Raw genomic sequence first — 12,396 nt, 5'->3', positions numbered from 1 at the left:
CAGAAAAATGGTGATTTTTATTATATGTGTTATATATGTTATGTATATTACCTAAATATTACATTATCTAGTCATTGTTATAAAAGTATAATAACATATTATATATTATGCATTCATATGTATATTAATATTATAAGAATTAATATACTAATATATAACATGTTTATATGTTATATATTATATAATATATGGCATATTATATATTAATATATAAACATATTGTATTAATATATTATATATTATATAGCAATATATACCAATAAATATATATTGTTATATATAATATTAATAATAAATAGATAATGCAATATTTAGGTAATAAGTTAAATAACTTGTTCTATGTTTGACCAACAAGAAAGTAGCTTTGCCAATACCTCTCCAAATGTCAAAGATTCTCACAGACCTGAAACCAAATAATCTTCTAAAGTACTTCTACCATTCATTCTTTCTTTTTTTGCCAGTCCTAGGCTTGAGCTCAGGGCCTGAGCACTGTCCTTGGACTTTCTCAAGGCTAGAGCTCTACCACTTGAGCCTGAGCACAATTTTTGACTTTTTTCTATGTATATGGTACCGAGGAATCGAACCTGGGTCTTCGTGCATAGTAGGCAAGCACTCTACCACTAGGCCAAACTCCCGGCCCCCATTCATTCTTATATTTTATATTACAACATAACCACATGGCTTTTAATTCACTGGATGTATCATATTCTTCCTGATATCCTTCAAAACCCATCTCAGACTTGACCAACTGAAGGAACTGTCCTTTTCTCCTTTGGGGTACTGTAAATGGAAGTTAGTACTTCATACGTGCTGATAATGTGCTAATCACTGAGCTACAACCCCAGTCCCAGTTCTTGTTTTTGGCTGAACCTCTCATGTGCACACACACACACACACACACACACACACACACACACACTTCACATGCTCTATTGACCATAGTTCATTGTCATGGTTCATTATACATGAAGACCTTATGAAACCCAATGCACATGAATCATAGTGCCTTACCCACATAGCAAAGTGCCTTACACACATTTTTTTACAAAATATGAACATGTTTTATTTATACTTAATAAACATTTATCTTAATTTATTTTTAAAGATTTTTATTAACATTGATTTTTACATCCTAATGCAAATGTCATGTTTAACAAACAAGCATTCAGAAAAGGAATCTCTATATGCAATCACTGGCACATAGATTTTAAAACATAATTAAAATAAAGCTGAGGGTTTGTATGTCATAGATATGTATTAATCTATGTAATAAAACATTATGTCTATAGAGTATATAGCCCATCATTATGTCTGTGTAGTTATGTTTGTATCTCCAAGACCATGTCCATAACCTTGGGGACCCAAGTATTGAGTCATTGCTTTTGTACTGTTTGGATCTAATATCCACATATTTAAGAATACCTTGCGCCTTTTGTTTCTTTGGTCATGATTTCTCTCACTCAACATGATTCGCTCTAGTTTCATCCACTTCCCTGCAGATGCCATTATTTTATCTTGTTTGTTGGCGTGTGCGTGTGTGTGTGTGTGTGTGTGTGTGTGTGTGTGTGTGTGTGTGTGTGTGTGTGTATTGTATCCATTCATCTGCAGTAGGGCATCTGGGTTGTTCCCATCGATTGGCTATTGTGAATAGTTGCACAGACATTATTGGCTATTGTGAATAGTTGCACAGACATTATGGTGCTCACACATATGCTGTCATAGTGCCATGCACATATGCAATTTCTTGGTAAACACATTGGGCATGATATCATGCTAATATATCATGACATCTGGTACACACACGTTATGGTGCTTTCCACACATGGATACTATGGTGCCTTACATACACATACCATAGCTTCTTGCACATGTATACATGCTCACACACATGACCAGAAGACTTTATATGTCATTTGGAGACTTGTTTGACCTTATGTCGATCTCTCCTGTCCTAAAAAAGCTCATTGTTTTCCTCATCCCTTTGGACAATGCCTGTTAAATGTATATGTTACAGTAGACACACATGTATTTCTTGACATACAAATATTCCTACTCTTTCCTGAGGAGAATTTTTAGAATGTTTATCAGGAGGATATATGTGCCACTCTCATCCCATTTTCCTTCTAGCAGAATAAATTTGGCTCATTTTCTCAAGCTATTCCAGGAACCAATTTAAGCAGGTGAGAAGGCCTGAGCTAGCATTGCATTTGTGTCAGTGTGGTGGAATGATGGAGATGTGTTGTAAATTTCCCAGGAAGTGCACTCTAAGGAGCCTCAGTTGGTCTGTGTGACTGAGGTTGTCTTTCATCTGGAGGGCCAGCCCCCGAGGATGCATCCCTGTGCTTGAGAATGTTATGGTGCCGTTTTCTCTTCTGTTAAGAGTAGTTCAAGGCACGGTCCATCTCCCAGGGCTGGAGATCTACAAATTATCTTTGATCTTTGGGCCATGGTTTCCTGGCCTGGGTGGATTAAAGAATTAAAGTTAGACACTGGTGGCCCACCATTGCAATCCCAGCTACTCGGGAGGCTGAGCTCTGAGGATCATGGTTTGAAGCCAGCCCAGGCTTCAATTCCCTGAAGTTTTTATAGCCAACTAACCAGCAAGGAACTGGAAATGGAGGAATTAAAGACTCAAAATGGAAGCTTCTGTTATTAGTTTTTATTTACTCTGAGTTGACTACATGTACACACAGTCATGTCCTCCGGTAACTCCTAGTCAAAATAGTGGTTTGGAGTGTGTAAGTTAAATGAGGTCCAGCCACAACCCAGGTAACCTTTAGAATTTTTGGTGAGTGAAGCAGTTGGATTCTGGGGTCTTCTCTCTTTTAGCATGTTATTATTAAATACACAGTCCCTGCCTATAAATGTTCATGCTATTACAGCTCAACCCAGTGAAGATGCCTGAACTAAACAGAACTGTAGTTAAGATAAAGGAAAAAAACAATGGATGCATGTCTTGGTGTGTGAACTTCAGAAGCCATCAGAAAATCATGCACAAGCATTTTAATAGCTGTTGTTTGCTTAAACTCTGCTCATTTGATATTTTAATCATGTTATTGCCATTTATTTGAAGTTGACCTTTCTACCAACTCCTCTGTACCAAAGGATTCACTCTTCTAAAGAGCTGCCTAAGTGTAATTATTCTTTGTGAAATTTTTATGTTTGTTTTTGGGTTTTTGTAGGGCTGGGTGTAGAAGCCAGACCCTTGCACATACTCTGCAAATGCTCTGTCTGAGCCTTACCCCAGTCCTGTCCTACTGTAACTGGAGGATTTTATTTCTATCAATACATTGACACACTCCTTCATTATTAGGACATGGCACTAGTCAGTCAAACTTAAGGAAAATTTTCAGAATCTTAGCATATGGAGAAATGTAACAGGTGCTAGGTCTTGTGACTGTTCATTGGGTTGGCCAATGCCCTGGTCTTGTTATTCTGGCAATCAGGGAACCTGCCTCTGTCTGGCAATCTGTTGTTTTAGGATTACTTGAAAGGAAATGTAGTATGTTGTTAAATGTCCTACTATACATAGACTAGTTAAGAGAGCCTTGAACGTATATTTTCTTTATACTATTCATTGCCTAGGATGCAGTTACCCTACTGACTTTGGTGAACACATATGAAAGGATAATTTTTGACTCTTCCCCTGTAACCAGGACTTCCTTTCTTGCATGTACAAAGCCCATATGACTTTCATTTCGAACTGCAGCTTTGCACTCCAGACTCTTGGCATCCCTCATGCACATCTTTAGTTTCAGAACCCATGACTATCTCTCCTGTGGCTCAGTGGCCTTCATAATCAGGGTCTTTCTTCCTTTGCTCCATATCTTTAAAGTCTGGTTATGTGAACTCTTTCAAAAAAAATCTCTAAGCTTAGTGCAATCTGACCTTGCCTTATCTTTCCATTTCTTTGATAAACCATTATGGCCCATACTCAATACTTTAGTATATGGTGATGAGTAAAAACTTAATATTTTTAAAGTAATGATGAAGATTTCTACCAGATTGATCCATTTAATATTCATAGATAACACAACAGCAATTATTTTTAAATGTTTCTCTTACATATATACTAAAATAAAGTATATATATATATGTAAGTATGTGTGTATGAGTATGTGTGTATGTGTGTGTGTGTGTGTGTGTGTGTGTGTGTGTGTAGGTAAGGGTGGGAGGGGGGATCTGTCACTGGATTGTTACCCAGTCTTTTTATGCTTTAGTTACTTTTTTTAGATAGCATCTCACATGTTTTTTTTTGCCTGGACTGTGAGTCTTACCCATGCTTTCTGTGTGGCTAGGATCTCAGGCAAACGTGCATCTAGATGCATAAAATATTTTCATTAATACTTTAAAATGTCCAATTTTTACAATTAAATCTTTCTGTAAATACAACTGGGGTTTTATTCATGGATCCTGTGATCTTCATACCATTTCCTGGGCAATAATAACCTTTTCCTCACAAATGTTAGTGCTTTATTTTCCACAAACTATATGACGAGGGGTTTTGTGGTCCTATCTTATCTAATTCATCAGTCATGTTTGTGCAATCTTCATTTCTAGGAAGCACAGTGAATATTTGAAGGGCCACAGTGTCTTGGGCCGACATGCATTGAGCCGTCCTCTGAGTCATGCATACTGTTCCACACACTGAAAGTCCCCAGGACCCAGTGATAAACTAGAAGGAAGCCTGGTACTGGGTACACTGGTAAACAAGGGATTGACCCAAGCATTAGTCATTTTCAACCCCAGTGTGTGCAGAGCACAGGTTTCAATAGCAAGAAATCAGTTATTTGTAGCTGAATAACAAGTTTGAAAGGACTCTACAATGGGGATGCTATGAATGAGACTTGCAAGAACATTTGTTTGTTGGATTTGTTTTCTTCATAACGTCTGCTGGCCTCAGATTTACAGTCCTTCTGACTCAGCCTCCTAAATGCTCAGATTAATAACATGAACCACCCTGCCCAGCTCAGAAGAGAATTGAAAACGCATTCTTATCTGCATGCTAGTTGGGAGGAGAAACAAATTGAGGATACAAGGAAATCATAGTGAGATATAAGGCAATCAAGTCCTGGGGAAACAAGAACTTAGTTCCCTGCCTAGGCAAAATGGGTGTTTTCTGAGGCTACAAGACTGGGCATCATCAGCTCAATGCTTCTAGAAATTAAACTCTGGGAGCAATGTGGAAGCTTGACTGGCAGAGGGGCATCCTGAGACAATTATCAGGATACTGTTATAGGCTGTACAGGCTAGACTGGGCCTGTCTTTGTGTACCTTAGTATAGTTTCTAATTAGCCATCTAATTTTGTTAAAAAAAAATCTAGACCGATGAGCATGGTCTCAGCTAGTGTCTCTCAAAATCTATAGAATGTCATAGATGCCAGATGTTATTTTGTGGTCAAATAAATTTGAGAAACACAGCTCAATACATTCAAATCATTTGTTCTACTTCAGATCTTCTCAAGTCTTTTAGGATAATAATATGAATTAGGAGTTTCTAACACCTTTTTGTGCCATGTGATTATACTGGAGATTTAACTCAAGGCCTGAATACTAATGCTTAGCTTTTTCAAACTCAAGTCTGGAAGTTTACCACTTGAGTCACAGATCTACTCTGGCTTCTAGGTGGTTAATTCAAGATAAATGTCTCATGGACTTTTCTCCCTGGGCTGCTTTTTTTGAACTTGATACTAAGATCTCAGCCTCCTGTGTAGCTAGGATTAAGGCATAAGCTACTCGTACCAGACTTTCTAACACTTTTTTTCACCAGACTATTTTCCTTGTCTTACTTTTACTGCACAGCGTTCTGAAGATTTCAGTTGAAATGAATATTCTTTATAAAACAATGATCAAAACAAAAAAGAAAGTTTTATTGAAAAGATGGCCTCTGAATGATATATCAATTACTCTATGACCTACCTGTTCATTTTATATACACTTTATTATGCTCTTCAAAAGTCTCATTGTTTCTGTGATGACAGTATATGAACATTAAATCTACAAGGCAAGTTTATAGCTTAGTACCTCAGTGCCTGACTCTATTTCAAATGAAAATCAGAGCCCAGCCCTGGAGCCTGTAGCTGGGTTTTACCACAGCAGGTGGTATGATTGCTTTTGCAAGCTATGTTCATTTCATTCTTCAGTACGTGTATGCCATAAAATGTCTCTTTGGGGACCACAAAGCACAAAGCTTAGGCTGTTGACTCAAAGCAACAGCAAATTGGACACTTAATGAAATCCACAGGTGGGAAAAGCCAAGTTCTGGCTTTTCTCCGCTGTATTGTGTGCAAGAAACTGAGCTCACATCGGAGCACATTACCTTTCTTTAATAACTTTTTTCTTTTTTTTTCTTTGATAACTTTTTACTTAGCCTCATCCTATATGACCATGTATACATAGCTTTTGAGCTATTATGACCCTATGCTGGGAGAATTCTGGACATATACTAATAGTTATAAATGAGGAAAAACATGGAGCCTGTGTTTCTTTGGGTCATGCTTACGTCACTTAATATGAATGAACTCCAGGATATGGAAACAAGAGATTTATATTTGTGATTGTTGTTCTTAATGTACTATGTGAAGCTATTTATTTTTTATTCTTTTCCCCTTATGGTTTATCTCATGTTGTTACTATATCTGAATATGGTACCTGATATATTATATATGGTTTTATTTGTTTATTTGAAAAAGGGAAAGGAAGAGAGAAACAAGATGAGTGGGAGGGGGTAGGGGAAGGAAATTGGTAAAAAAAAACGTGTTCAAGAAGTAATGTACCCATTACCTGATGAATGTAACTATAACCTCTCTGTACATCACCCCAGCAATTTAAAAAAAGAACTTTTCCCCACAACTTCACTTTCTTTGTGAATTTCATGAAGTGCCTCAATTATTTTGCACAAAGATGCTTTAATGATATAATGTTGCTGGGTGCTGATGGCTCACACCTATAATCCTAGCTACTTGAGAGGCTAAGATCTGAGAATTGAGATTTGGAACCCAAATCCAGGTAGGAAAGTCTGAGGTTCTATTTCCAATGAACTAGTAAAAAGCCAGAAGTAGAGCTGTGGCTCAGGTGAAAGAGCACTAGTCTTGGGCAGGAAAAAAAAAAAACTAAGGGGGAATGCCCAGGCCCTGAGTTCAATCCCCATTATTAGTGCGTGCATATACATACATACACACATATAAATACATGTACACTCATATACTCATTGGGCATTTTTTCCAAGTTAAACTGCAGATAAGAGTCTCTACAACTTTTGTGCTCAGGCTAGCTTAGAACCAGGATCCTCAGATTGAAGCCTTCTAAGTAACTAGGATTACAGGAGTGCGCTATCAGAATCTGGCAGGGTTTTCTTTTCCATATGTGAATGACAGGTAAAGATACCTAACTCTATTCAGGATTAATTAGATTAAATATCTCTTATTTAGCCTAAACAAAGTACTCAGGAAGTAGAGATCTTACTCAGATATTTTTATTGTGTAAATGTTAATAGTGGTCATCTCCAACTGATGAAGGTCATGTTATTTATTATTCTTTTAAATACAGATAATGTCAATGAGTATAAAATGCAATCACACAAAGTGGATATAAATACATATTTAGTCAGCCCTCTGTACCTACAAGTCCCATAGTTGTGACTCAACCACCACAGACTGAAAATACTCAGGGAAAAAAATTACATCTGTGTTGAACATCACAGACTTTTTCACTTCTCTAAGCAATACAGTTGCGTTCAATAGTATTTGCATTGTTCCAAGTCATTTAGAGAAGAGTTAAACAAAAGGATATGCATGACAGTCATTCACAAATACATATATACTATTTGCCCCTGACTTTTGATTCATGTCCCTGATCAAGTTTTATCTCTGATGAACATTTCCTTCTTTGATGTTCTATTGTTTTTTTGACAGTCTTGGGGCTTGAATCTCAAACTTGTTTTGATTTGCACTTCTTTTATGGCCAGAGATGTCAAGAGCATTTCTTTATGTGTCTATAGGCCATTCTTATTTCCTCTTCAGAGAAGTTTCTCTTTAACCTACCTTTCTTTGGGGATTTATTTTTGAGATTTAATATTTTTAGCTGTAGGTATATTTAGATATGAGGACTCTTCTTATCCTAAATTGAATATTCTTCCCTGAGATTGGAAGAATTAATCGAGGTCTACCTGTCTTTGAATAATATGAGAAATAATAGCAACTTAGACACAAAATAATCATGTGATCCCAGATTAGAGGATGGATTTCATGTCTTCTCCATTTTACCTGTTGGCTTTGATTTACATTTAGGATAAGGTATTTTCTAGCTGCTAACATCTGTTTTGTTGTTAATTGCTTCACCTACATCACAAGCAGTCGTATTCTTACTGCTCATGTGCCTTATTTAACAGCAATATAATTGGCTAGCATTCATTAGGAGTAACCATTGACTTAGAGTTCTTTGTAGTTCTTCAACTACCGTGAAATGCTGGGATCTTCCTGAACAATCGATTTCATAAGATGCCAAAGTCAGTGCAAAGCTTTCTGAGACTTACTGGGTAGAAATTGAGCACCTTTGACTTGAAATCATTAAAACTGAATAGAATAATACAACTATAAGAACTTACTAAATGTCCTCTTCTCATTTTTTTCCTTCATAGCTTAAAAGGAGCTGATGCTGGCAATGGCATCAGGGTGTTTGTGCCTGATATTGGAATGTTCATTGCAAGTCTGACCATCTGGCTTGTGTGCAGAAACATTGTTCAGAACCCAGAGACAGAAGAAGCAGCACAGTATAATTCAGAGTGTGAAGAGGAAGAATTGGTAAGTCTGACTCCATGTGTCTTTCTTCTTTGAATGATAGGGCTGTGATTCATCCTTCTTTGAATGATAGATACATAGAACAGGACAGTAAGAGCTAAAGGGGCAGAGCAGAGGATGGCCAACTATGCACTGGCATGAATGGCCCTGCCAAAGGCATCGCCCCAGACACATGTCCTCTCCCAGACCTCAGAGATGAGGAGACAGATACAGGAGACTTGACATTAGCCCTTCACGAGGCCCTCAGCAGCTAGGAGCCAGCATTCACCCCACGGTTCTTCATCACACCCAAGCAATTGCATTGTATTAGTTCAAGTGCCCAACACCGAAAAGTCATGCACAGAATTCTGACCCACTTGGTCTGGAAACCTTAGTTATTGCAAAATACTCAGCAAAGAAGTCGCATCTAGTGGGTTTTAGTGAAAGAAAATATTAGTTTTCCCTTGAAGTTTTCCCCTGTATCTTGCCCCTCCAAGTTTTATTGCCTTGGTTAAGTGATTTTGAAGATGACTAATAATTAAATATAATCCTATACTTTTAAAGGTATGAGAACTTAAAGAGTGGCACAAATAATGAGTGAACTGTGTGTTTGTTAGCTTGTGGAAAGGTTTCAGACACAGCTGTTGGACCAGAAATGTGTTCTTGTTTCTGTCATGGTGTGTGGGAACAGGTCAGACACCTGTCACAATGTCCTGGGGCTTGCTCTGGAATACTGTTACATGATAATAATAACTTACTATGTCACAAAATCTGAGGTATCCCTCATTTCTACAAAGCCATTGAGCTTTTTAACACAGAGCTTAAATTGACAAAGAAAAAAGTTATTTAAAAATACTTAGACTAGATATTTGACACAAGATACAACTCCCAGATGTTTTTAGTCACAGGTTGTGGGGAGAAATTAAACATGTAAAACTAAAATTAATTGACATTGTTTGCTTTAATAATGTAAACCGCTAAGAAAGAGCTAAAGGAAGAAGGGTTTCAATTATATTAAATGATTTGTCCTTCATAAAAAGGCAGAAAATTGCCTCATATGCTTTAAAGGAAAGTAACTAGTAAAGGAAAGATATAATTCCATCTCATCCTATTGAAACTAGAAACTCTATTGCCATAAACTTTATGAGTTGAAGATATGGAATCATATTATGTGTCGATATTCTGCTGTTTTTAGGGCAAAAAGCTGCAAAGTGTAAAAGACAATTAAAGCAAAGCAGCTTCTGAGGAGATTTTTTTCCCTCAAGTTTACAACTCCTAAAATCGGAGAAAGCTATAAAAGTGATTTGTTTTTGACTTTACAATTTTAAGACAGGGAACTAAAATGTTGAATATCTGGTTTTACATTTGGATTTTACACTATGTACAGTGTTAAGATTCTTTTTAATCATTACTAATTGTCCCTAGTTTGGTGGAAATAAATCCATTAACTCAGGTTTGGTTTGGTCAACTTCCAGCTTTATGCTAGCTAATTGGAGATATGAGTCTCTCAGATTTGTCTGCCTAAGCTGGCTTTGAACTCAGATCTTCAGATATTAGCCTCCTAAGTAGCTAAAGTAACATGTGTGAGCAATCTAACTCGTAACTCAGGTTTTGCAAGCTTAGGACATTGTATTATTAAGAGATGATAATTTGTCAGTTATTTTCCTATCACAGTTGGAGTTGAAAAATATTCATGTTGATTGAGTTATCTAGCAATGATGGTTGTGTCATATTTCAGACAACTGTTGATTCTCTTCTTTGCTACACAGTGGAATGATCCCATCTCCACACCAGAAAAAAACAAAGGCATTAATCACTTAGCACATAGTTGTCACCAATACCAAAGAAACTGTCAAACAAAGCCACTACCCCTTCATACCCTTCTAAACACCCACCCCCACAGTGCTTGCTCATTTTAGTAGCTTAAAAGTTGCTGTTTCTTTATGCCGTTCTTTGATTTGAGAGGTAGTGGGGCAATTTCAAAGTTGGGCTCCTCTAAGACTTACAGAAGCTTAGAAGCTTAATTTGGACAGTGTTTTTGAGGTGAAACAAGTGATCTGTGCCAATCATAACAGATCAGTGAACTACAAGACTTCTTATAAAGACAACATTCATCGTTAATCATAGACTCTGTTTGGCTTGCCAAGGCTAGGGAAATACTTGCTGACCCCCAGAAAGGCAGTTAAGCTCTGAGTGAGGGTTTTACCTCTAGAGAACACATTAATTCTTTCTGGAGAGCATGGGTTAATTCTCAAATCATGTTTCCTCCTGGACCATACCCCATTTTTATGTTTAGGCTTAAATATCCAAAACTTATGTATTATTAATTACATTACCTAAAGATAACAAAATATTCTAGACATCTTTCATTTCCAGCTTTGAAACTACTATGGCAAATAGCGGGGCTATTTTCCTCCTCAACTAAATTATAGATACTAATTTTCCATTTTCTTGGCCATTCCAGTCCACTAGATAACTTAAGAGAAACAAGATGCTAGGTGAATTCTTCCCAATTAATCTACAGGGAAATAATTCCTGCTTGTAACAATCTGGACTTGAGTCTGAAAGGAATGGGAACACACAGCCAAAATAAGCAGAAGAATTTATTTTATTTTTCAAGGGCCCAACATACTTCCTCTTGCTTATAACTCTTGGCTTTTACACTCCAGAATGTTTGGTTTTTGAGGATGCTGGAAGAATAGTGTTTGCTGGCATTGTTTCTTCTTTCATTTATCTCAGTGGAGAAATGGCAAGATTAATCCTCTGGAGCCCAAGAGAATTCTTTTCCAGCTGTAGCACTGTTTTAAAGTAGCAGCTAACATCAGGACAGGATTGCTGTCTTTGGGTCTTGGTTGATGTGATAAGGAAGCTTTGAGAAGTGTTCACCAATCCCAGGCTTCTATGGAAAGTACCTGGGAAAAGTGGAAGCCACAAAGCCATCTCAGTTGCCTTTGGCTTGCTCTGAAATTGCACAGAAGACAGACCTAAGCAAAGTACCCCATCTCTCACCTCAAAGAAGTTCTATCTGGATAGACATGATTCATTTCCTTTGTGTGTTTTCATTCAGAAACAGATTCACCAGTCAGAGCCAAAAAAATAGGTTATCCTCCAATATTTTGCTTATAAAACTTTATATTGTGAAAGCAAAATTAGGTAGAAAGTGTTATCTCGCAATGAAACAATACTAGACTGATGTCATGTGTATGTTGCTTTATTTGCAACCATGGTTTTGAAGCCTGATGTTTTTAAGCAAATAAAATTTCACGTGTTTTTAAACCACATTTCTGACAGATTCAGTTTTTTATCCAGTAGCAATTACAGTCATATCTTGCTTACTTAGATGTATCTTTACAAAGTTTCTTTAAATTCAATTAACTTTGTATCTTTAAATAGTTATTCAAGAGGATTCCAATTCATGATGTTAATTTATGTGTATATTGTGTAATAATCAGTGTCTCCTCTTCCCTCCTTCTTTTTTCCATCTAGTCCAACCCCGCCTAACCCTTCAAGTCATCGAAATATATCTTTTTAATAGCCAGACAAATCAAACAAATAGAAACATGAAGTATAAAGCATATACTCTTCCAGGTGTCCTTAGTTCACTTGGCAGCCATCCTAG

The 12,396-nt window shown here is 36.9% G+C and overlaps 1 pseudogene; it reads left to right on the top strand.

The window, feature by feature from the left end:
- LOC150039362 (piezo-type mechanosensitive ion channel component 2-like) overlaps positions 1-12,396 on the top strand; it is a 195,629-nt pseudogene that overhangs the window by 30,433 nt on the left and 152,800 nt on the right.

This window comes from Megascapheus bottae, unplaced genomic scaffold (assembly GCF_031878675.1).
Source record: "Megascapheus bottae isolate mThoBot1 unplaced genomic scaffold, mThoBot2.hap1 HAP1_SCAFFOLD_40, whole genome shotgun sequence".
NCBI classification, from domain to species: Eukaryota; Metazoa; Chordata; class Mammalia; order Rodentia; family Geomyidae; genus Megascapheus; species Megascapheus bottae.
This window is presented reverse-complemented; position numbering and strand designations above follow the sequence as displayed.